Here is a 27,826-nt window from a genome sequence, read left to right as displayed (position 1 = left end):
CACATTCGTAAATTCGTACATTTGTACATTCGCACATTCGTAAATTCGTACATTTGTACATTCGTACATTCGTAAATTTGAATATTCTAAAATTCGTACATTTGTACATTCGTAAATTCGAATATTGTAAAATTCGTCAATTCGTACATTCGTACATTCGTAAATTTGAATATTCTAAAATTCGTAAATTCGTACATTTGTACATTTGTACATTCGTAAATTCGAATATTGTAAAATTCGTAAATTAGTACATTTGTACATTCGTAAATTCGAATATTGTAAAATTCGTCAATTCGTACATTTGTACATTTGTACATTCGAATTTACGAATGTATGAATATTCTAAAATTCGTAAATTCGTACATTTGTACATTCGTACTTTCATAAATTCGAATATTCTAAAATTCGTAAATTCGCACATTTGTACATTCGTAAATTCGAATATTGTAAAATTCGTCAATTCGTACATTTGTACATTCGTACTTTCGTAAATTCGAATATTCTAAAATTCGTAAATTCGCACATTTGTACATTCGTAAATTTGAATATTGTAAAATTCGTCAATTCGTACATTTGTACATTCGAATTTACGAATGTACGAATATTCTAAAATTCGTAAATGAGTACATTTGTACATTCGTAAATTCGAATATTGTAAAATTCGTCAATTCGTACATTCGTACATTTGTACATTCGAATTTACGAATGTATGAATATTCTAAAATTCGTAAATTCGTACATTTGTACATTCGTACTTTCGTAAATTCGAATATTGTAAAATTCGTAAATTCGCACATTTGTACATTCGTAAATTCGAATATTGTAAAATTCGTCAATTCGTACATTCGTACATTTGTACATTCGTAAATTCGAATATTCTAAAATTCGTAAATTTGTAAATTCGGAAATCTGAAATAATAATTAACTAATAATAACTTAACTATTACTAACTATTAAATTATAGGTATTGTAATTTCCTTTCAAATTTGGCTGTTAGTGAACGTAACAAGTACAAATTTATCCGAAGATACGAATTATCCGAAATAAAAAATGCCGTATCCAAACGCATGGAACGTAATGAATTCATTATAATAAATTACAATAATAGTAATAAAAACTTTGTATTACTATTATTTATTATTCATTTGTGCCATTCGTTTAGATGCGGCATTCATTATTTTGGATAATTGGTAACTTCGGATAAATTTGTATTCGTTACGTTCACTAACAGCCAAATTTGAAAGGAAATTTCAATACCTATAATTTAATAGTTAGTTACTATTTCAGATTTTCGAATTTTCGGGTTTTCGGAGTTTCAAATTTCAAATTTCCAAATTTCTGAACTTTCTAATTTACGACTGTACGAATTTACAAATTGCGATCATAACGAATGACCCTGAAAAACGAAAAAACAAAAAAACCCAATGAAATGAAAACGAACAATTTTTTTGGCAGTGCACATGTCTATCACATTTGTTTCTGCGGGTATTTTTTTTAATACAGGTTGTCTTGGCCCTTCACTAGCACACTGGCTGATATCTGGTCCTTGTACCTTTTGTTTTTATCAATACTAGCAGATGTTTGTGCACTCTGTGGCTGTTCAGCTTCACTGAATTGCTCTTCATAAGCACTGTGTTGACTATTGCTTTGTGAGGAGGTGCTTCAACCTGCAATGAAGGTTCATCATTATCTGATATTAATTCAGCAATGTCATATTCAACGTCATCCTTCTCAAGCTCTTCACACTGCTCAATGGAAGAAGACGGACCAGGCTGACTTTTTTTCTTGTTGCTGCTCTTTTGAAATATCAGCCTTCTGGGCCTTAACATTTACCACTGAATAAAATGAACGGATGTCCATTTTTGAGTTAGATAAGAAAATTGAATCTGGAAAAAAAAAAAAAATACATGTTGTTCTTATGGAACACTTAACATAAATGAAAACCATTTGTTTTATTAAAGCGGAAGTAAACCCATCCGTAGAACAGTTTCATTTCCGGCACGTGCCGGAATTGTAACACTCCCATTAGTTGTGCTCTCAATTAAACTGTCAAGCCATCCAATGGCTGGTGTCTAAACTGATCACATGTGCAGCATCATGGCAGTTGTAGATTAAACAGAGGCAAAGATGGCAGCTTCCTTGGCTGAAAACGATAGAGGGGGGGTTTACTTATACTTTAACCGCTTCAGCCCCGGAAGATTTTACCCCCTCCCTGACCAGAGCACTTTTTGCGATTCGGCACTGCGTCGCTTTAACTGACAATTGCGCGGTCGTTGCGACGTTGCACCCAAACAAAATTGACGTCCTTTTTTTCCCACAAATAGAGCTTTCTTTTGATGGTATTTGATCGCCTCTGCGGTTTTTATTTTTTGCGCTTTAAACAAAAGAAGAGAGTCAATTTTGAAAAAAAAGCAATATTTTTTACTTTTTGCTATAATAAATATCCCCCAAAAATATATAAAAAAAATGTAGTTTCCTCAGTTTAGGCCGATATATATTCTTCTACATATTTTTGGTAAAAAAAAATCGTAATAAGCATATATTGATTGGTTTGCGCAAAAGTTATAGCGTCTACAAAATAGGGGATAGTTTTATGGCATTTTTATTGATCATTTTTTTTACTAGTAATGGCGGCGATCAGCGATTTTTTTTATCGTGACTGCAACAATATGGCGGACACATCGGACACTTTTGGCATGATTTTGTGACCATTCACATTTATACAGTGATCAGTGCGATTAAAAATGCATTAATTGCTGTGTAAATGTGACTGGCAGGGAAGGGGTTAACCACTAGGTGGCGCTGTAGGGGTTAAGTGTGTCCTAGGGAGTGATTCTAACTGCGGGGGGGAGGGGCTGTGTGTGACACGACACTAATCAACGCTCCTTATCGCAGGGAGCTGTAATCAGTGACAGTGTCATTAGGCAGAATGGGGAGATGCTTGTTTAGATTAGCACCTCCCCGTTCTTCCTCTCCGTGAGACGATCGCGGGTATCCCTGCGGACATCGAGTCCGCGGGACCCGCGATCACGTTCACGGAGCTCCCGCTCGCCCGCAAGCTGCCTCTTACAGGGCCACGTACAGGTACGTTAATCTGCCTGTACGTGCCCTTCTGCCGCAGTATTTCTGCGCGAGGCGGTCGGGAAGCGGTTAACCACTTTAGCCCCGAAAGGTGTCACCCCCTTCCTGACCAGAGCACTTTTTGCGATTCGGCACTGCGTGGCTTTAACTGACAATTGCGCGGTCGTTGCACCCAAACTAAATTGACGTCCTTTTTTTCCCACAAACAGAGCTTTCTTTTGGTGGTATTTGATTATATATAAAAAATGTGCGCTTGCGTTATATGATATATATCACTAAATCAATAATCATATACTGAAATAAAACTGCAAGTGAATGAAAAACAATGTATCACTAGACCACACAATAAAAAATTTGTGCTAAAAAAATTGAATACAGATGGAATAAATAAATAAATAAATAGATAAATAAATAAATAAATAAAGCATACAAATTCATATAAAAGTGACAATATAAATCTTAATGCATGAGGAAGTGCAGATAATAGTGTTAAAGTTCAATCCATCCAAAAAAGTGCAAAAAAGTTGAAATAAAATTGCATGGAGAATCAAAATCGCACAGGAAAAAACGCATATCCACAGTTCATTCAGTGTAGCCCATGTAAGTGGGGAAAGATGAAAGGGACGTGAAGAAACTTCGAGCCACCGGTGAATCCAAGGGGTAATAAAGATGTACCCTTACCAGACAAGTTGGACCTCCTAAATAGCAAGGTCATGTAGGCATGCAGATATAGCCCTCTGCAGGGACCGATGGATAACAGCGTCTGGATCAGCCAACATGTGCCGTATTCAGCAAGGAATGGTTCCAGTACTTCAGCCTAAAGGGAGGCACTCGCTCGTCCCAAGGACGGTGAGTAAAAAAGGGAGAGAAACTCCGATGGTGTAGTAGGATTATGAAAAAATTTTATTGCCTCATAAAAAACAGGGATCACATTACATCATACAATAGGTGAAGTAAAAAGTTAAAAAGCCGGCATACATACGAACACCCGTGCAAAACTACATGGGGCTTATAGCGTAATGGCGTACAATGCGCAGCCATCCCCTACATGTTTCGTCAAAAATGACGTCTTCAAAGGGGAAGTTGTTTTGCTGCTCATATTCACACAGACTTCTCACAAACATATTTTTTGATTACTTCTCGTGATTTCATGAATATAATATTTTTATTTGTCAGATCTACCGAAAAATTATTTTGGTTTTATGTTTTTATATTTTGTATTATTTGTTGTTTGTTTTTTTAATCAAGATCTCCTGTTTGTTTATTTTTCTGGGTTTTTTTTGATGATTTCCATAATTTTTTTTTGGTGTGTTTTGTGTGTCAAGTTACCACAACACCATTATTATCTTGTCTTTTTTAATCTCAAGGAGATTGGTTGGTGTTGGTGTCTCTTGTTAATTTCACATTGTAATTTGGAAATGTACCTGCCTCCTCACAAACAAACTGTCCTTTTTGAAGGAAAACACACATAGGCAAGTGTTTGTTAAAAAAAAAAACTTTATTAAGGGGTCATAACCAAATAAAGAGGAAGGCAACGCTGGAGAAACAGCTGAAATTGGCGAAGCCTTTGTACCCCAGGGCACACATCAACTATTTTATGGCAAAATTGGTGGCCTGAGGAGTCCTTATATTATATAAGGGAGTACAATCTGGTCTAGGAGTCCAAGAGATCATGAACACCAGCAGATGACATGTATGTCCCCAGGCTGTGGTCATACAAGAGCCTGCATCTTTTGTCAGACCAGACTGAACACAGGGCCATCACTTTCTTGTCTTCCTTCCAGGCTGTGGCTGTGGTGTTGGAGGTGTGGCAGTGCAGCCTATCAGTGCTCACCAATGCGGCCTATCAGTGCTCACCAATGCAGCCTATCAGTGCTCATCAGTGCAGCGTATCAGTGCTCATCAATGCAGCCTATCAGTGCCCATTTGTGCCTCCTATTAGTGCACATTAGTGCCTCCTATCAGTGCAGCCTATCAGTGCTCATCAATGCAGCCTATCAGTGCTCATCAATGCAGCCTATCAGTGCTCATCAGTGCAGCATATCAGTGCCCATAAGTGCCTCCTATCAGTGCAGCCTATCAGTGCTCTCCAATGCAGCCTATCAGTGCTCATCAGTGCAGCCTATCAGTGCTCACCAATGCAGTCTATCAGTGCTCATCAAAGCAGCCTATCAGTGCTCATCAGTGCAGTCTATCAGTGCCCATAAGTGCCTCCTATCAGTGCAGCCTATCAGTGCTCATCAATGCAGCCTATTAGTGCCTCCTATCAGTGCTCATCAGTGCAGTCTATCAGTACCCATTAGTGCCTCCTATCAGTGCCCATCAATTCCTCCAATGCCTCCTATCAGTGCAGCCTGTCAGTACTCATCAGTGCTGTCTGCCTGCTCAGCATGGCTCTGAGCTGAGAGCGTGTCTCTCATGGAACAGCACAGAGCCGGCATTGACAGTTCTATCTCACCCTCAGTCCATCCTCTCTGGCATGGGATGGGAGAGGAGACACAGCCGATCTGCTCCCCCTCCCCCCCCTTCTTCCCCCCCCCCTTCTCCTGTGTGCTCCGCAGGCATCCAAGTGTGAAGTTAACAAGCTCACACTTCCCGTGGAGTACACAGGAGAGGGGAGGGGGAGAAGGGGGAGCAGATCGGCTGTGTCTCCTCTCCCATCCCATGCGAGAGAAGATGGACTGAGGGTGAGATAGAACTGTCAATGCCGACTCTGTGCTGTTCCATGAGAGACACGCTCTTAGCTCAGAGCCGTGTGACTAGCAACCCCAGTGGCGGCTGTTGCGACCCTGGTAGTTCTGCCACTGCTATGTAATTTGTCAATTGGACAGAAAATCTTCATTTGAAAGTTTCTATTGCATTCCCATGTACCAATGCTGATTGCTACTGCGGATTGTATTACCATCCATCTCTCCATGCTTTATTTTTTTGTGAAATCACTTTGAAAAATACCCCCCCTAGCATTTCTAGCCTTTTTGAGTAAGGGCAGATGATTCATTCTTTCCACAAATCCATCTGCCCTTAGCTCAGGCATGCAGACAGAAGGGTGTGCTCAGCTGAGAAAGTCCCTCCTGAAATGAAGACTCCTGGGATGTAGGACATCATTTTGGCCTAGGCCAGAAATCAGGAAGCAACGGAAGAAAAGTAAAAAAAAAAAAAATTTTATACAAGTAAATATGCTCCTTCTATCTATTTTCTAATGCTAGCAACATAAGGATTAAAAATAGTTCATTTGGATTGAGAAAGTTTGATTCCGCTTTGATGTAGGGATGCACCGATACTATTTTTTTTACAATGAGTACAAGTACCAATACTTTTTTTTTTTTAGTATACCAATTACCGATACCTACCACAAACTGTTATGTTTTAACTTCAGCTGTCAGCAATGGTACAAAGCATTGAAAAGTTATTTACAAATAAAATTGATATTTTTTTATTCAGTGCTTATTCAATGTGAAATGTGTAAATACAGTGGGGACGGAAAGTATTCAGACCCCCTTAAATTTTTCACTTTTTGTTATATTGCAGCCATTTGCTAAAATCATTTAAATTCATTTTTTTCCTCATTAATGTACACACAGCACCCCATATTGTACACACAGCACCCCATATTGACAGAAAAACACAGAATTGTTGACATTTTTGCAGATTTATTAAAAAAGTAAAAACTGAAATATCACATGGTCCTAAGTATTCAGACCCTTTGCTGTGACACTCATATATATAACTCAGGTGCTGTCCATTTCTTCTGATCATCCTTGAGATGGTTCTACACCTTCATTTGAGTCCAGCTGTGTTTGATTATACTGATTGGACTTGATTAGGAAAGCCAGACACCTGTCTATATAAGACCTTACAGCTCACAGTGCATGTCAGAGCAAATGAGAATCATGAGGTCAAAGGAACTGCCTGAAGAGCTCAGAGACAGAATTGTGGCAAGGCAGAGATCTGGCCAAGGTTACAAAAAAATGTCTGCTGCACTTAAGGTTCCTAAGAGCACAGTGGCCTCCATAATCCTTAAATGGAAGACGTTTGGGACGACCAGAACCCTTCCTAGAGCTGGCCGTCCGGCCAAACTGAGCTATCGGGGGAGAAGAGCCTTGGTGAGAGAGGTAAAGAAGAACCCAAAGATCACTGTGGCTGAGCTCCAGAGATGCAGTCGGGAGATGGGAGAAAGTTGTAGAAAGTCAACCATCACTGCAGCCCTCCACCAGTCGGGGCTTTATGGCAGAGTGGCCCGACGGAAGCCTCTCCTCAGTGCAAGACACATGAAAGCCCGCAAGGAGTTTGCTAAAAAAAACACCTGAAGGACTCCAAGATGGTGAGAAATAAGATTCTCTGGTCTGATGAGACCAAGATAGAACTTTTTGGCCTTAATTCTAAGCGGTATGTGTGGAGAAAACCAGGCACTGCTCATCACCTGTCCAATACAGTCCCAACAGTGAAGCATGGTGGTGGCAGCATCATGCTGTGGGGGTGTTTTTCAGCTGCAGGGACAGGAGGACTGGTTGCAATCGAGGGAAAGATGAATGCGGCCAAGTACAGGGATATCCTGGATGAAAACCTTCTCCAGAGTGTTCAGGACCTCAGACTGGGCCGAAGGTTTACCTTCCAACAAGACAATGACCCTAAGCACACAGCTAAAATAACGAAGGAGTGGCTTCACAACAACTCCGTGACTGTTCTTGAATGGTCTAGCCTGACTTAAACCCAGTTGAGCATCTCTGGAGAGACCTAAAAATGGCCGTCCACCAACGTTTACCATCCAACCTGACAGAACTGGAGAGGATCTGCAAGGAGGAATGGCAGAGGATCCCCAAATCCAGGTGTGAAAAACTTGTTGCATCTTTCCCAAAAAGACTCATCAAAAGGGGCTTCTACTAAATACTGAGCAAAGGGTCTGAATACTTAGGACCATGTGATATTTCAGTTTTTCTTTTTTAATAAATCTGCAAAAATGTCAACAATTCTGTGTTTTTCTGTCAATATGGGGTGCTGTGTGTACAATATGGGGTGCTGTGTGTACAATATGGGGTGCTGTGTGTACATTAATGAGGAAAAAAAATGAACTTTAAATGATTTTAGCAAATGGCTGCAATTTAACAAAGAGTGAAAAATTTAAGGGGGTCTGAATACTTTCCGTCCCCACTGTATATGTTAATATATATGAGAATAAAGTTCCAAAGGTTGCTGCACTTAAAAATTTGTTGCTTTATTCCATCAAATCTTTAGAAAAAGATTACAAAGCAAGTAGAGTCATTCCAAACAAAATCGTTACAATCATCTGTTCAGACAAAGATTACGTTTCGGGCTGATTTGTTCGCGCCCTTCCTTAGATCAGTCTGACTGATCTAAGGAAGGGCGCGAACAAATCAGCCAGAAATGTAATCATTGTCTGAAAAGATGATTGTAACGATCTAAAGATTTGATGGAATAAAGCAACAAATTTTTAAGTGCAGCAACCTTTGGAACTTTATTCTTATATATACAAGGTCGGTGGGAGGACCTGTTTGCTGGCACTAGATTGAAAGCTGTGTGCGGTTCTCCTCTACACTTCAATCTGTTAATATATATGTGTAAAAATAAGTTGAGAACCACTGCGATAGAACACCTTTGGGATGGATTAGAGCGGTGAATGCGAGCCAGGCCTTCTCGTCCAACATCAGTGCCTGACCTCACAAATGCTCTTCTGGAAGAATGGTCAAACATTCCCATAGACACCCTCCTAAACCTTGTGGACAGCCTTCCCAGAAGAGTTGTGCGTGTAAAGGCAGGTGTCCCAATACTTTTGGTAATATAATGTACTCAATCTTATATTATATTATGTAGTTTAAAAATATTATACTATATCTTTCTTATACAAGTTTGTCAGCATAGGTTTTAGGAACGGGGAGGGAGCATTTTGAAGATTAGTTACGTTTAGCCTGGAATTCCACTTTAAATCATGTAGGGACCCTGACATAATTTGGGGTGACCCCAGTCTAAATGTAATGTTGCAGCTAGGCTATATTCAGCTATATTCAGCTGTATTCAGTTTGAGTTTAGATTGGGATTTAAGATTGTGCCAGAACTTAATGTTCTATAACACTTTTACCCGGAACAATATCATCGATCTGTAAGATGGATGTTCTTCCTTCCCAGTTTGGAGGACCTGTAGGAAGGCTTCACAGCTGAGATGGCTGTACAATTCATCCCTAGTTACAATGTTGATTTGTGCTATCATTCCTTAGTTTTGTACAACCCCCCCCCCCCCCCCCCAATTCTTTATAGCACCTTTATCCTGAAAAGAGAAGTCTGATGCCTCGGAGCCTACATACAGTATTCCTAATCATTGTAACTGCCATCCATTGATCACAATTGCAGTGCTTTGCAGTGCCCTGCAAAAATGGGAAGAGATGGCCTGGCCTGCTGCACCCCTAACCTGGCCCGAGTGGTTAGCAGGTAAAAGCAGGTAAAACCAGCTTCAGCTTGATTCATCCAGACCACAACTCCAACATGTTTTCACCCCCACCCTTGGGGCTTAATCATGTTCTCCATGATTAAGCCCCGAGGGCGGGGCGAAACATGTTGGAGTTGTGGTCTGGATGAATCAAGCTGAGGCTGTTTTTACCTGCTTTCATCTGCTAACCACTCGGGCCAGGTGAGGTGTGCAGCAGGCCAGGCCGGGGCTATCTCTTCCCATTTTTGCAGTATGCTTTGGGTCTGGATGGTTATTTCCTTAGCCTGCACCCTCACTAGCCAGTGGCATCCAACTCATCAGACCTTGACAGCCTGAGTGGAGACCCTTAAGTACTAAAAAAAATGCACTTTCACTGTACTCATGACACTGGCTGGGAAAGGGTTAACATTAGGGGCGATCAAGGGGTTAACTGTGCTCCTAGGGAGTGCTTTCTAACCGTGTGGGGGAGTGGCTTAACTGGAAGAAGAGAGAGATCTGTGTTTCTGCTTAGCAGAAACACAAGATCTCCATCCTCCTCTCTGACAGAACGGCGGTCTGCCTTGTTTACATAGGCAGATCGCCGTTCTGCCTCTCCTGTCAATGATCAGTGGGTCCCGGCGGACTAGGGTGCCCACGTGTCCCGGATTGCCCGGGACTGTCCCGCAATGTACATGTCTGCCTGGGCACCTTCATTCCGGGACAATACAGTAAATTCCCGGAATGAAATAGTGGACACAGCCAGTGCAGCCACCCTATTGACTACATTTGCGGAACTGGTTCCTAGGGCCAGCCCTGGCTTGCGTCTAGCAACCAGTGACGTTACAGACTGTCAGACAGTGAGGCCGAGAGCGAGTGCTGCCCTGCTTACTCCACCCACTTCTGCAGTCAGCACCTCCTCCTTCTCTGGTGCCCGGCGGCATGCAGCAGGGAGTCAGGACAGTGTCTTCCGAGTCCGACCAGCCCACCTACTGTGTGTCAGCCTGCCCGACTTCTGCTACTGCTCGGGTGGCGGTGGTGGGTCCAGTTACCAGCGATGGAAGCAGGAGTGGCAGAGGCTGTCAGGCTGATCCCAGAGTTCCGGTCCCGGAACTCCTCCTCCCTGCACTTGACCGCAAAGACCGAGAGCAAGTGACACCGACAAGGAACTGCAGTCACAGGTACAGATAACATGGGGCTGTGGTAGAGAGAGAGGGCAAGCAGGACTGGAATAGGGTAGCCGTGAGGTGGGTGGTGTGCTCTGCTCTTAACATTGGCATGGATTAATGGCCATCGCTCCTCAGGGCTCTCTGCAGGGGGCACTCTGGAGGTACTATCTTAGTGCCTTCGGAGTCTTTCCTTACATCCTCCAGGGTGTCCCATTAAAACCTCCAGGGTGCCCCCAGAGGGCCCCTTTACTTTTGAACCCAACAAGGCGTATGCCTGATGAGTCAACCAAGCTTTTGGTGTAACACACCCAAGGAAGTACAGCAACCACGACTTCCAATCTAGACCGAATCGGATGTGGATCCGTGACGATTGTGACATCGGTGAGTATCCACCATATGAATAGCAACTGGAATTCGTGAGCAGTTCCTCTCAGTGTGACATATAGCAAAAGGAGAAAAAATTGGGCCACATAGTGTGATTCCGTTTAGATGTAAAACATTTATTGAAAATGCTAAAATGGTCGCTCACATTTGAGAAGACATTAAAAGCGTTTGGATAAAATCAAAGCAACGTAGTGGCATCAGCAGAGCCGTCCCAACGTTTCGTCCTAATAAGGCATTCTCTGGATGCCTTATTAGGACGAAACGTCGGGACAGGCTCTGTGGATGCCTTATTAGGACGAAACGTCAGGACGGGCTCTCTGGATGCCTTATTAGGACGAAACGTCGGGACGGGCTCTCTGGATGCCTTATTAGGACGAAACATCGGGACGGGCTCTGCTGATGCCACTGCGTTGCATTGATTTTATCCAAACGCTTTTAATGTCTTCTCAAATGTGAGTGACCATTTTAGCATTTTCAATAAATGTTTTACATCTTAACGGAATCATACTATGTGGCCCAATTTTTTCTCCTTTTGCCATATTTCACACTGAGAGTACCGCCAGAGTGCCCCCTTAGTACAATAGTACTGGAAGAGGATGTAAGGGGGATAGACCTGCTGTACTCTCTGCGATAGTGCCTCTGAAAAGTGATCCTAGGGCCCACTTATGATCTTGCACACAGGCCCACTGATTTCATATTACGCCCCTGCCCCAAATAATAGCAAAAAAAGGAACAAAAATGATCTTTTTTTGGGGGGGGGGGACGGTGTCCCTGAATGTAAGTTTGGAAATGTGGTCACCCTATGGTGGACACGATGTAAACTGTGTATACTATGCTTAAATTTGTGAATGAACAGGAAGCCGCTCAGCACAGAGCACTTCCTATTCATTCACTGTCCAGTGCAGCTGAGGCTGCAGAGAAAGGCATGTGTGTGTCTGAGCTTTTGGGTGCACTTCCTAATGCAATAGGCTGCGCACACCTATGGCTTTAGTTATGAATGGACAGCCAATGATCGGGACCAATCACTCACTTTGTCCATTCAGAAAAGGGAGGGGTCATTAAATGACATATTTATCAGCCCCTTCCCCGCTCTCCATCCTGACACTTCCCCTGCAGCAGCTGTCGGGAGAGGGAAGGGAGGAAGCCAGCAGCACTGCGGGAGGACAGGGGGGGGGGGGGCAGGGGAGCCCACAGAGATCCGGGGGTAGCAGAAGAGAAGTGACCTGGCTAGGAGAAGTGGCAGGGGTGGCATATAGAAGAACCGATCCCCTCCATTTTGTTCCTGCAGCTGCTAAATGCCCATAGGATGGAGAGGAGGAGAAGCAGGCTTTCAGTGGCTGTGGGAGGAAAATAGAGGGGATTGGTTCCTCTAGGTACCACCCCTGCTGTGCTCCTGTCCAGGGGAGCCACGTGGGGTCAGGTTGCATGAGCAACCCCTATAGATATGCCCCTTTTGTGCATCTCGTGTATGATTCCCATGCGACTCACGAGTTGCTACAGTGTGAATGCAGCCTTACCACTTGCCGACTGCCGCACGCCGATATACGTCGGCACAATGGTAGCGGTGGGTAAATGGGCATACCTGTACGTCCCCTTTAATTGGCGGGGCTAGCGGGCGCGCGTGCCCGCCACGTACAGCGTGACCGCGGGTCCCGCGGACACGATGTCCGCCGGTGGCCTGCGATCGTGCCATGGAGCCACAAAAGGAGGAGATGCCTTTGTAAAAAGGCATTTCCCCATTCTGCCTAGTGACATAACAGAGATCACTGCTCCCTGTCATCGGAAGCAGTGATCACTGTCATGTCAGTGGTAGCACATCCCCCCACATTTAGAATCACTCCCTAGGGCACACTTAACCCCTTCATCGCCCCCTAGTGTTTAACCCCTTCCCTGCCAGTGTCATTTACATAGTAATCAGTGCATTTTTACAGCACTGATCACTGTATAAATGACAATGGTCCCAAAATAGTGTCAAAAGTGTCCTATGTGCCGGCATAATGTCGCAGCCACAATAAAAATGCCATTACTAATAAAAAAAATTAATAATAAAAATGCCATAAAACAATCCCCTATTTTGTAGACGCTATAACTTTTGCGCAAATCAATCAATATACGCTTATTGTGATTTTTTTTTTACCAAAAATATGTAGAAGAATACATATCGGCCTAAACTGAGGAAAACATTTTTTTTTTATATATTTTTGGGGGATATTTATTATAGCAAAAAGTAAAAAATTAGTTTTTTTCCCAAAATTGTCGCTCTTTTTTTTGTTTATAGCGCAGAAAATAAAAAACGCAGAGGTGATCAAATACCACCAAAAGAAAGCTCTATTTGTAGGGAAAAAAGGATGTCAATTTTGTTTGGGTGCAATGTCACACGGCCGCGCAATTGTCAGTTAAAACGACTCAGTGTCGAATCGCAAAAAGTGCTCTGGTCAGGAAGGGGGTAAAATCTTGCGGGGCTGAAGCGGTTAAGGGCTCATTCACATGGCCATATGCGTATTTTCTGCACAGAACACAGCAGAGCTAGAAGAAGATCCTGCATAAAGTCCACGCCTAAATTACTCGCGTTTAGGCGTGTACGGTGTTTAGAGGTGTACAATTCTTTTTTTAATTACAATGAATGACTACACATGTGCATGCACATGCAAAATCTGCAGATCTGTGCGCCCTTGGACGGAGCGTACCTTCCAGCGCAGTTCATTTTCATCGTTGATACAAAAAATTCAGACAGAACATTTATCTGCTTCTAAAGGGGAAAAAGTCTTTCTTGTCTACAATGTAGCTTATGACTTTGTAAACCTTTTCCCAAATAATGACGATGACTGAAGTAATTAACATACACTGCTTGACTTCATATATTGTAGCCTGTGGGGTAATGATGAATCCTCCTTTCTTCTTGTCTCAACGGAGGTCTACATGAAATGCATATGAAATGCGAGGGAAAGATAAGCCATTGTTTGACATTCATTTGAAGATACATCTGTGTGATCCTGGGCCATATTTGCTGTTTACACTTATACAGCAATGCACAACACGCCTTATCCCAAAAACTGGAGTGATAATATCTTGGTGAAGGCTGTGATTCGGGGGCTTTATGATGAGGAGGCTGTGTGAATAAGGATGGGGGGGGCTTCATCTTCGTCATATGTGGGACTTTGTGACTGGGGTCACTCGAATTGAGATCTTGCAGAATTTCAGCGTCCAACCAGACACTGTCTTCCCCAAGATGGCCACTGGCGTCCATAGGGGCAGACACTTTACGTCATCGAACCCCACCTACATGCATATAGATCAGTGTTTTTTCAAACAGAGTGCTGCCAGAGTTCCGTCAGGACTGTCTGGGCTCTCCTGGGTGCCGCAAGCACGGGACCCAGTTTTCCCTGGATCGGCACCATGAGTTGCCATGGTGCAGGTGGACTGGCTACCAACCCAATGACACTCTCGAGCCAGGGTGCATAGCGTTATTTGTTGTTGGTGATAGTGGCCGGCTCACCCACACCATGGCAACGCATGACTCTGGTCCAAGGCAGGCATCATGCAAGGCCACCATTAGAATTAATGAGAGGATAGAAGTCTGTCTCCTCCAGACTTCCTCCACCTCCTGCCCTTTGCCACCTCGCTGGAGACAAAAGGTAGGGCTCTGATGTGAAGAGTTGACTGTGTGATTCGGGGGCTTTATGATGATGAGGCTGTGTGAAGGGGGGCTTTGTCTTCATCATGGGGAGACTTTATGACTTTTGTACCCTAGTCCAGATTGCCACCTGAGATCTTTCAGAATTTCAGTGTCCATCCCCAAGATGCCCACTGGTGTCCAAAATGGAAGACACTTTCCCTCATCAAACCTCACCCCAGCTGCATGCATATAGATCAGTGTTTTCCATACAGAGTGCCTCCAGAATTCCATCAGGACTGTCTGGGCTCTCCTGGGTGCTGCAAGCACGAGACCCATATTGCCCTGGATCGGCACCATGAGTTGCCATGGTGCAGGTTGGCCGGCCACCAACTCAATTACGCTCTTGAGCACAGTGTTATTTATTGCTGGTGATGGGGCCGGCTCACCCACACCATGGCAACGCATGACTCTGGTCCAAGGCAGGCATCATGTAAGGCCGACAGCAGTATTCATGAAAAGATGGAAGTCTGTTTCCTCCAGATGTCCTCCACCTCCTGCCCTCTGCCACATCACTGGAGAAAAATGGTAGGGCTCTAATGTAAAGAGTTGACTGTGTGATTCGGGGGCTTTATGATGAGGAGGCTGTGTGAATGTGAGGGGGCTTCGTCTTCGTCATGGGGGGACTTTGTGAGTGGAGTTGCTCGCCAAGACGGCCACCTGAGATCTTGCAGAATTTCAGCATCCAACCAGACACTGTCTTGTACAAGATGGCCACTGGCGTCCATAAGGGAAGACACTTCACCTCATTGAACCCCACCCCACCTGCATGCATACAGATCTGTGTTTTTCAAACAGAGTGTCGCCAGTGGGCTTTCTTGGGTGCTACAAGCACAGGACCCAGTTTTCCCTGGATCTGCACCATGAGTTGCCATGGTGCAGGTGTGCTGGCCACCAACCCAATGACGCTCTTGAGCCGAGGTGCACATCGTTATTTGTTGCTGGTCATGGCGGCCGGATCACCCACACCATGGCAACGCATGACTCTGGTCCAAGGCAGGCATCATGCAAGGCCGCCAACAGTATTCATGAGAAGATGGAAGTCTGTCTCCTCCAGACTTCCTCCACCTCCTGCTCTCTGCCACATCGCTAGAGACAAAATGTAGGGCCCTGATGTGAAGAATTGACTGTGTGATTCAGAGGCTGTGTAAATGGGTGGGGGGGGGGTGCTGTGATAGGGGGGACTTTGTGAGTGGGGGGCTCTAATGTGATATGGGCTCTCATATCCCTAACATGCCACGCGGGTCACCATATTTATCAGGTCTCTCATCAAGATGGCTGCCTGAGATCCTGTGGAATTTTCAGCGTCCAATCAGACAACTATCTTCCCCAAGATGGCCACTGGGGTCCATAATGGAAGAAACTTTCTCCCATCGTACCCCAACACACCTGTAACCGTAACACAATGCCACCTACAGGCTGGAAGAGAGACTGCACCTGTCTACCCCTCTATATGCAGAAGATCAGACCCTACCCCCCACTCCACCAAAAACATAAAATGCATTGGGTAGAGTGCCACTTTAGAGTTTTTTTTATTTATAACTGCTGTGATTTGAATCTGTCATTAAAGACTCTTAGGAAAGTCATAAGGATGAGAGGTAAAGAGATGGTACAAAGTGGATTACTGCTTAATATCTGCTATTGACAATCATTCCTGAGACTGCACTGAGTTGATTGCGTGCACTCGTCCCGTCTGAAGTTCTGCCAATCACCGTGTTAAGTGGTCTGTGCACCTAACCTCTGCAATGCTTTGATTTCTAAATAAATGGAATTGGAAGTATTACCATTCATGAGAAAATGTAGAAAATACTTTACACAAGACAAGGAGACATAATTGCCGCCACTCCGTCTTTGTTTGGTTGAAGAATAGCAGGAATACAAAATAAAAATGTCATGACACCTGCGAGCTTTTATAGCGACGTTGTATTCTGGATGTATCTACGGATCGTTTTTCGCTGAATTCCCTGGATGCTGATACAGGCAAAGTGATATTATTGTTACTTACAGAAGCGAGACCTAGGAGGCAGAGTAAAAAATGTTTATTTGCTGACACGCCACGCCGTATCTTACGTCTCCGGAAGCAGTTTTGGCCGAGTAGAACACAATGTAGGTGTAAACTGTGAGCAAAGAAGGCCCCAGACTGATAGAAATCGATCATTGAGGATGCAGCTCACATCTGTTCTTCATGAATGGCCTCTCTTGTGCCAGGCTTGAGAATGTTTTTTTACAAGAAAGGCCTGGAAAATGTTGGGACCTCTACTGCTACAGTCTGTATTATTAGCAGAAGAACAAAAGCAAGTGGCGATTATGACAGAACAATGGAGTTAATGCTTTAAAGCAGTGGTCTTAAAACTCCTGCCCTTGCTTGCCTTTATCTGGCTCTTGAGGCATCATTTCTGCTACTGACACCAATGATGGGTCACTATTCCTCCCACTGACACCAATGATGATTTCATTTGTTTTTTCATTAGAGAAAGGCAGCAGGAGGTGTAGGACTCAAAGTTATCTGGAGAACGGCTGGGAATCTGAGTTGAAAAAACTAATTGTCTGTCTGTCATACATCATCCCAAAACTTATACTGTTGGCAATCATACACCAATTTGCCATAACATTATGACCATACACCTAAAATTGAGTAGGTCCCCGCTCGCCACCAAAACAGCCCTGACCTATCGAGGCATGGACACCACTAGACAAAGCATCACACTGCCTCCGCTTGCCTTCTTCCCATAGTGCATCCTCATGCCAACTCAGCACATGTACCCGGCCATCCACATGACGTAAAAGAAAACGTGATTCCTCAGACCAGGTCACCTTCTTCCATTGCTCCATGCTCCACTTATGATGCTAACATGCCCATGGTAGGTGCTTCTTGTGGTGGACACGGGTCAGCATGGGCAACCTGCCCATACACAACAAACTGCAATTCTCTGTGTGTTCTGACACCTTTCCATCAGGACCAGCATTACCTTTTTCAGCAATTTGAGCTCCAGTAGCTCTTCTAATGGATTGAACTACACAGGCCAGCCCCCCCTCCATCAATAAGCCTTCCCTCCCCACCTCCATTAATGTGCCCCCCCCCTCATCAATAAGCCTTCCCTCCCCACCTCCATTAATGAGCCCCCCCCACCTCCATCAATGAGCCTTCCCTCCCCACCTCCATCAATGAGTCTTCCCTCCCCACCTCCATCAATGAGTCTTCCCTCCCCCATCTCCATCAATGAGCTTTCCCTCCCCCATCTCCATTAATGAGCCTTCCCTCCCCCACCTACATCAATTGGCCTTCCCTCCCCACCTCAATCAATGAGCCTTCCCTCCCCCACCTCAATCAATGAGTCTTCCCTCCCCACCTCCATCAATGAGCCTTCCCTCCCCCACATCCATCAATGAGCCTTCCCTCCCCCACCTCCATCAATGAGCCTTCCCTCCCCCATCTCCATCAATGAGCCTTCCCCCACCTCCATCAATGGGCCGCCCCCCCCATCTCAATCAATGAGTCTTCCCTCCCCACCTCAATCAATGGGCCTTTCCTCCCCCACCTCCATCAATGGGCCTTTCCTCCCCCATCTCCATCAACTTGCCTTCTCTCTCCACCTCCATCAATGGGCCTTCCCTCCCCCATCTCCATCAATGGATCTTCCCTCCCCACCTCCATCAATGAGTCTTCCCTCCCCACCTCCATCAATGAGTCTTCCCTCCCCACCTCCATCAATGAGTCTTCCCTCCCCACCTCCATCAATGAGTCTTCCCTCCCCACCTCCATCAATGAGTCTTACCTCCCCACCTCCATCAATGAGTCTTCCCTCCCCCATCTCCATCAATGAGTCTTCCCTCCCCACCTCCATCAATGGGTCTTTCCTCCCCCATCTCCATCAATGAGCCTTCCCTCCCCACATCCATTAATAAGTCTTCCCTCTTCACCTCCATCAATGAGCCTTCCCTCCCCACCTCCATCAATGAGCCTTCCCTCCCCACCTCCATCAATGAGTCTTCCCTCCCCACCTCCATCAATGAGTCTTTCCTCAAGCCAAAAGGCTTCACTGCCGGTTTCCCTTACCACAAATGGCGGCGGCAGAAACCCGAGAACCAATCCGAAAATCAGCTGGTGTGCCGACATCACTGGATCCCTGGACAGGTACGTGTCCTAATATTAAAAGTCAGCAGCTACAGTATTTGTAGCTGCTGACTTTTAATTTTTCCGTGGGGGGGTGGGGTGGGAGTGGGGGGGGCAGAACTCTGCTTTTAGAAGTAAAAAAAAAACCTGTAGGTATACTTGGACAATGAACTTCAGTTTTTTTTTTTTTTCATTTTAACATATTCTAAAGTTTATATGTCTTTCAATCAAAAATATTCATTATATTCGGCCTCTTAAAAATCTGAACAGCTTTATCTTCTAATGATCTGTTTTTGTATGAATTCCACGAACCCTCCTTCATAACTAAGGCCCTCCATGCTAGATATGCAGACACATTCCCAAAGAACCAATTGAGGCTGGCACGATGACACATTTTCAATAGCACTAATAAACCTGGGCCAAGTATTGGCTACTGATTGCTCAGGTCCAATCCCAGCGTAATTAATTCTGGTGGTGGAATAAGTGTTCTCAAAGCCAGGAACTTGAAATGCTTCATGAATTCACACAAGCTAAACTTGCCTTTAGCACCTTTAATTATAATAGATCTCTCCAACGCTGAATATATTCATCTTCTAGGGTAATGGCATAAAGGAAAAAAAAAGAAAGAACAAAAAAACATAAACACATCAGCAGGAGATTTCTAAGTCAAAATGCAGAAGAGATTCGGGACGGAGGTCCTGTCCATGGTGCTGAAACCTTAGATTTCAACCAACGCAACATGGTCCCAAAAAAAATTATATATAATGGGGAAACATGCTGAGATATCAGAGGTGCCAAGCACATTAACCCATGATAACACATAACCTTCAATTTCCATTGTTTTCAAGGATCCCTGGGAATGATTTTGGGTATTGTGCACGTATAAACCTATTAAAGCAGAGAAGCAGCGGAACCTCAATCAATACTGAATAGCTTAAGTTATTGTATACATATTTGTCAGACCTTGGCATATTTGTTTAGCATGTTTCCATGAAGATGGAGATACTGCGTCATTTTTTGATATGAGAGGATAGGCATAACCAAGAAATATCAATAAAAATACAATTGCGTGCTCAATGCTTTATGACCCCTTCCATACCGGACCGATTCTGGCATTCCTCTCCTACATGTAAAAAAATCATCATTTTTTTTTTGCAAGAAAATTACTCAGATCCTCCAAACATTTTATAGTTCTTTAGCAGAGACCATATGGGAAAAAATGGCGTGGCGGTTGTTGCAATTTTTTATGTCACGCGGTATTAGCGCAAGAATTTATCAAACATGATTTTTTTTTTGTAAAAAAAACACTTTCATAGTTACATAGTTAGTTACATGGTTAGTCGGGTTGAAAAAAGACACAAGTCCATCCAGTTCAACCATAAAAAAATTAATAAATAAATAAAATAAAAAATATCATACAATCCCATATACACGGTTGATCCAGAGGAAAGCGAAAAAAAACCCCAGCAAAGCAGGATCCAATTTGCTACAGCAGGGGAAAAAATTCCTTCCTGATCCCAGAGAGGCAATCAGATATTCCCTGGATCAACTTTACCTATAAATGTCAGTACCCAGTTATATTATGTACATTTAGGAAAGAATCCAGGCCTTTCTTAAAGCAATCTACTGAGCTGGCCAGAACCACCTCTGGAGGGAGTCTATTCCACATTTTCACAGCTCTTACTGTGAAGAAACCTTTCCATATTTGGAGATTAAATCTTTTTTCCTCTAGACATAAAGAGTGCCCCCTTGTCCTCGGTGTTGACCGCAAAGTGAATAACTCAACACCAAGTTCACTGTATGGACCCCTCATATTTTTATACATGTTGATCATATCCCCCCTTAATCTCGTCTTCTCAAGAGAGAATAAATTCAGTTCCTCTAATCTCTCCTCATAGCTGAGCTCCTCCATGACTCTTATCAGTTTGGTTGCCCTTCTCTGCACTTTCTCCAGTTCCCCGATATCCTTTTTGAGAACTGGTGCCCAAAACTGAACTGCATATTCCAGATCAGGTCTTACTAATGATTTGTACAGGGGGGCAAAATTATATCTCTCTCTGGAGTCCATACCTCTCCTAATACAAGAAAGGACTTTGCTCTCTTTGGAAACCGCAGTTTGGCCTTGCATGTTATTATTGAGCTTATGATCTACCAAAACCCCCAGATCCTTCTCCATTATGGATTCCCCCAGTTGTACTCCCCCTAGTATATATGATGCATATTCTTAGCCCCCAAGTGCAAAACTTTACATTTATCAACATTAAACCTCATCTGCCACATAGTCGCCCAATTAGACAGTGCATTGAGGTCGGCTTGTAAACTGAAGACATGCTGAATTAGAAAAACCAAAACACAATATTTACCCCAATTTTTTTGTAGAATGTGAAAGATTATGTTGAGCCGAGTAAATAGATATGTAAGATGTCATGCTTTAAAACTGCGCACACTTGTGGAATAGCGCCAAACTTCGGTACTTAAAAATCTCCATAGGCTACCCTTTAAATTTTTTTAAAGGTTACCAGTTTAGAGTTACAGAAGAGGTCTGGCGCTAGAATTATTGCTCTCGCTCTAACATTTGCGGCGATACCACGCATGTGTGGTTTGAACGCCATTTACATATGCGAGTGTGGCCTATGTATGCGTCTGCTTTTGCGTGCGAGCACAAGGGTTTGGGGGTGCTTTAAAAAAACAGTATTTTTACTCTTTCCCTTTACATTTTTATTTTCTGATCACTTTTATTCCAATTACAAGGAATGTAAACAACCCTTGTAATAGGAATAGGGCATGACAGAGATGTGGGATCTATAAGTCCCCACATCTCTCCTCTAGGCTGGAAAGCCCGAGATAAAAAAAATTGATCTCAGGCTTACCAGCAAAAAACCTGGCAGTGTTTACATCTGCCAGAGCCAGAAGTGACGTCATTCTGGCCTCCAAGGGTTATAGCGATGACCGGGAACATCTGGTCCACGGCCAGCTCTATGGAAAACTACTACTGCAGCCAGCTAATTCATTTTCAGGCTCCCCGATCACACAGGAGAGACCGGAAATCCCCTCCCGCTGCCTGTAAAAGCAATCAAGCGGCTAAACAGCCACTAAGATGGATTTTTCATATGTTGGAATCGCCTACTGAATAAAAAGATATCTAAATTATGCCTGTATCTGCACCCATCATTCAGATATCTCCACTCAAAGTCCAGGATGTCCATATGACATCCTACAGGCGGGAAGTGGTTAAAATATCGACAAAGAAGCGGTGTCATGGTCTGGAGTCAGGATTGAAGGCCAGTAGCTATAGAAGTGGATAAACTCAAACTAGCCAACATCTTAGCTGGTCCAGCAAGAAGGGTTACTGCCAGACACAGCAGAGGTCCTGGGTTCATGTCCAGGCCCTGACAAGTTCCTTGCATGATATGTGATACAAAATAAATATAGGTCCCAAAATTTCCTGTGCTACTCCTTTAAAGTGACATTAAAGGTGTATATATATATATATATATGTTTTTTTTAAATAATTAACATGTTATATTACCTGCTCTGTGTAATAGTTTTGCACAGAGCAGCCCTGATCATCCTCTTCTCAGGTCCCCCGCCAGCGCTCCTTCCCCCTCCTCTTTCCTGAGTGCCCCTATAGCAAGCTGCTTGCTATGGGGTCACTCGTATGTGCTTGCTCTCGAGTCCTGCTCTGTGTCCATAAAACACACACAAACTGAGCCTGGCCTCGCCTCCCTGCTTCCTCCTCACTGGCTGTGAGCTGTGATTGACAGCAGCGGGAGCCAATGTCTCTCAGCCAATCAGGAGGCATAGACTTGGGAGAGCAGCCGTTCTCATGCACATCGGACTCAGGTAAGTATTAGGGGGGCCGCAGGGGGAGCTGCATACTGTAGGTTCTTTTACCTTCATGCAGCGAATGCATGAACGTAAAAAAACCCTTCAGGTCCTTGAGAACCACTTTGAATTAGATTGTGAATGAAATGAAATAATCAACTAGACCTCTGAAAAGTTTTACCCACTTCATGACCAGGGAATTTTTTTGCTATTCAGCACTGCACTATTTTAAAGTGCATGAAGGTATTAAACTTTCTGTGTACAGGAGACCCCCTAGCCCCCAAATACTTACCTGAGCCCCCTCTCGATCCAAAGATGTCCACGAGAGCTTTAGCTCTCCGGGGACTCGCACTCTTGATTGGCTTTTGCCAGCAGCGGGAGCCATTGGCTCCCGCTGCTGTCAATCACAGCCAGTGAGCCAATCAGCAGACAGAGGGGGCAGGGCAGAGCCACGGCTCCATGCGTGAATGGATAAACATGTCAGAAACCATGAATCAGACTGAGACAGAAGTACAGTTAAATCACACTTATTTAACAATAAAAGTAAATAGAAGAAACATAGTCAAAATATAGCCAAAGTTCGGTAACCGAAACGGATAGTCAGACAAGCCAGAAAATCGGGGAGCCAGGGATCAGCGTAGTGGAACAGCAAGCAGGAACTGGAGCCAGAAGGAATGTCAGCCAAGCAAATCTTTAACAGGAATGCAGGATGTTGACCAAGGCGAAGGCAGAGATCATCTGGGCTGGACGGCTTAAGTAGGCAGGACTGACAAGCAGGATATCATCAACAGGTGAGTCACTGTGGAGAGATAGTAGCTGGCAATTAGCCGACAGCTGAGCGGCCAGCTCAGAGAAGGAAGGGCTGAGCCCAGCCCTGACAAAACGGAGCTGTGGCTCTGGACCGCGCCTGCTTGGGTGCAAGCAGCTTGCTGTGGGGGGCCCCGGAAGGAGGGAGGAGCCAGGAACACCAGTGTGGGACCCGAGAAGAGGAGGATCCGGGCTGCTCTGTGCAAAACCATTACAGAGCAGGTAAGCATAACATGTTTAATATCGCTTTAACTGGCAATTGCGCGGTCATGCAACACTGTACCCAAATTAAATTTATATCATTTTTTTCACACAAATAGAGCTTTCTTTTGGTGGTATTTCATCACTACTGGGGTTTTTTATTATTATTATATAAATAAAAAAATACAAAAAATGTTGAAAAAAAAATATATATTTTAATTTCTGATATAAAATAAATATCATATAATAAAATCTAATTTTTTTTTAAATTCAGGCCAAATTGTATTCTGCTACATGTCTTGGGTAAAATACAGTCCACTCCCAAATCCCTAATTGGAAAACTCCTGTGTGTGAACTCTGGACACCACCAAAGATACTAAAGACTCTTACCCAACACTGAGATCTCCAGATCATAAGTGGTCATATCTTTCTTAAAGGTTCTCCAACAAGAGAACAGGACCCCACCAGCTGATCATCAAATGAAGATGCTTCCTCAAAACTTCAGAATACCCCCCAGCACATTAAAAAAGAGCACTCCACATAGAGTAGGTAAACAATGTAATGTTTATTAATAAAATCAGATACTAAAAACCCAAACAAGTAGGTGAACAAGCTTGCAAGCAAATAAATTCATCCTCACTGCCCTGCTGTTCCTCACAGAACGCAGTGACGTTGGCGTGCCCTGCTCGTTTCAACGCGTTTGGTCAATGTGATGTCATCAGAGACCAACCAATAAATAAATAAATACACACAGTTTTGGAATTAAAATTGCCTGTAGCATCCAGTCACTAAGGGGTGCTTTCCCACCCATAATCCCCCCCAGGCCTTCTTTTTTTTTCTTACTTTATCTTCTCTTCCATATTTTAAACTGTTCCGTTCCTAGTGTCCTCTCCCCCGCCATTGCCCCCGTTCCCAATAGTTACTCAATTTCCCATAACAGTTATTACAAAATATAAAGTCTCCCCCAAGACATATATCTGGACTAAATGTGCTTTACCTCATATCAGTATGTGCCTGGGTCGGGTTTATGTTAACTTCCCAGGTTTGAGATGGCACAAATAAAATACAATATGTATGTATATACTGTACTTATTGTCATTGTTAACTGGATGAGGGACTTTTTAGGTGCCAAAAACCTATGACTTTGGCACCTAAAGAGTCTCTTTATGGCATCTAAAAAGTCCCTCATCCACTTAAATGAGGGACTTTTTAGATGCCACTGGCACCGGCACCATAAAAATGTTAATATAACTTATTGTCATTGTGCACTGAAATGTTTTTTGGCACATACATGTAAGGTGCCTTTGGTGGAAAAATATAAAGTAAAAAAAATTAAAAAAAAATATTTTATTATTAGTTCATAAATAACATAATAATTATTGTACGTTTAATAAGCTAACATCAACTATCATATTTATATTGAATAATGTTTTGTGTAACCATAAACCTAACTCAGCCATTATAACTCAAGCTAACCGACTTAACCATAAATAAATAAAAGAACTCTCCCCTCCAATATGGAAGGGATGTAACCACATAATTACAGCCACAACAATGGAGGGAGGGTGGGATGATCTTGCAGCTTCTAATCCTCCATAACTGACCTGATAACCCATCTCCTTTTCTTTTTATAGGTCTCAACTGGAATGCAAGAAGACCTTTACACCAGTCCTCCATGTGGCGAAGACCATTCGCCTTGAGTTAGGTCAGAGTTTTAACGGGAGCAACTTAACCTAAGGACCTGCAGTAGTTAGGCCTACCATGGTCCTATTGGTGGGGAGATGCAAATCCATTTGCCCCCCCCACCTTACATTCCATGGAGGGAGGGTGGGTTGCTCTTGTAACTGCTGATCCTTCATAACTGACCTGATAACCCATCTCCTTTTCTTTTTATGTGTCTCAACTGGAATGCAAGAAGACCTTTACACCAGTCTTCCATGCGGCGAAGACCATTCGCCTTGAGTTAAGTCAGAGTTTAAAGGGTAGCAACTTAACCTTAGGACTGACAGTAGTTAGACCTGCCATGGTCCCATTGGTAGGAAGATGCAAATCCATTTCCCCCCCACCTTAAATTCCATGGAGGGAGGGTGAGTTGCTCTTGTAACTGCTGATCCTCCATAACTGACCTGATAATCCATCAGCTTTTCTATTTATAGGTCCCACACCAGTGCTCCATGCTGGGAAGACCATTCGCCTTGAGTTAAGTCAGAATTTAAATGGGAGCAACTTAACCCAACGACCTACAGTAGTTAGGCCTGCCATGGTCCCATTGGTGGGGTGATGCAAATCCATTTGCCCCCCCCCCACCTTACATTCCATGGAGGGAGGGTGGGTTGCTCTTGTAACTGCTGATCCTTCATAACTGACCTGATAACCCATCTCCTTTTCTTTTTATGCATCTCAACTGGAATGCAAGAAGACCTTTACACCAGTCCTCCATGTGGCGAAGACCATTCGCCTTGAGTTAGGTCAGAGTTTTAACGGGAGCAACTTAACCTAAGGACCTGCAGTAGTTAGGCCTACCATGGTCCTATTGGTGGGGAGATGCAAATCCATTTGCCCCCCCCCCCACCTTACATTCCATGGAGGGAGGGTGGGTTGCTCTTGTAACTGCTGATCCTTCATAACTGACCTGATAACCCATCTCCTTTTCTTTTTATGCGTCTCAACTGGAATGCAAGAAGACCTTTACACCAGTCTTCCATGCGGCGAAGACCATTCGCCTTGAGTTAAGTCAGAGTTTAAAGGGTAGCAACTTAACCTTAGGACTGACAGTAGTTAGACCTGCCATGGTCCCATTGGTAGGAAGATGCAAATCCATTTCCCCCCACCTTACATTCCATGGAGGGAGGGTGAGTTGCTCTTGTAACTGCTGATCCTCCATAACTGACCTGATAATCCATCACCTTTTCTATTTATAGGTCCCACACCAGTGCTCCATGCTGGGAAGACCATTCGCCTTGAGTTAAGTCAGAATTTAAATGGGAGCAACTTAACCCAACGACCTACAGTAGTTAGGCCTGCCATGGTCCCATTGGTGGGGTGATGCAAATCCATTTGCCCCCCCTCCACCTTACATTCCATGGAGGGAGGGTGGGTTTCTCTTGTAACTGCTGATCCTTCATAACTTACCTGATAACCCATCTCCTTTTCTTTTTATGCGTCTCAACTGGAATGCAAGAAGACCTTTACACCAGTCCTCCATGCGGCGAAGACCAGTAGTTAGGCCTGCCATGGTCCCATTGGTGGGGTGATCCAAATCCATTTGCTCCCCCACCTTTTTTTTTTTTGTATTGTTGACATATTGGTCAGGAAACAACACCTTTTCTGCCATTGTGCAATGAGCTGGGTGTTCAGTGTGCTCCTGCGCCTTTAAGGAGGGTTGGGCTCCCTCCAGTCATCTGCCCTTCATCTATCCATTAGAATACATGTGCTCCCACAGTGGAGACTCTTCAAAGTTAGAGTTAGGGTCTGCAGGATACAGGGTGCCTTGCCATGGCCTGCAGCTTATGCATGTATATGCAAATGTGTGCAGCTCAACCCCTGTTTTTAATGCATACTGTTAGGCAGGGTAATTCGGTTGGTCGCAGGCTGGTTGGTAAGTTGAGCTTGGAAATTCTTTGGTTTCCCCCACCTTAGATTCCATGGAAGGAGAGTGAGATGCTCTTGTAGCTGCTGATCCTCCATAATTTGACTTCTTTAACTTGTTCTTCTGTCTGTTTTGTACAGTAACCTTCTCTGACATGGCAACTTTCAGAATTCACACTTCACATTGCGTAAAGAGTGGGTTTTGCAGTTTTTTTTCCCTATATCTACTATGGATCTGCAATTGTTTCATAATATCCTAATGTTCCTGTCCAGTGGGTATCGGAGTCAGAAAGGTAAATTAGCATACCAAAGTATTTTGTCTTTATATTTGAAGGCTTGTAACACCACAGCCAAATCTGATAAGAATATTCAAGTGAACAAAGCCAAATCCCAAGGTTGACTCCGGGGTTATGGTCTGTACAGGGGGAAAAAAAACACAAAACAAGAAAACACTTTACAATCGCTTCACCTTTCCTTTTTATTCCATTGTATTCATGCTGCTGAAAACATCAATTAGAACTCTTCTTTCAGGTTTGTATCTATAATGGATGTACAGTATGTTACAAAAA

Source organism: Aquarana catesbeiana, linkage group LG03, assembly GCF_042186555.1.
Source record: "Aquarana catesbeiana isolate 2022-GZ linkage group LG03, ASM4218655v1, whole genome shotgun sequence".
In the NCBI taxonomy this organism is placed as follows: Eukaryota; Metazoa; Chordata; class Amphibia; order Anura; family Ranidae; genus Aquarana; species Aquarana catesbeiana.
This window is presented reverse-complemented; position numbering follows the sequence as displayed.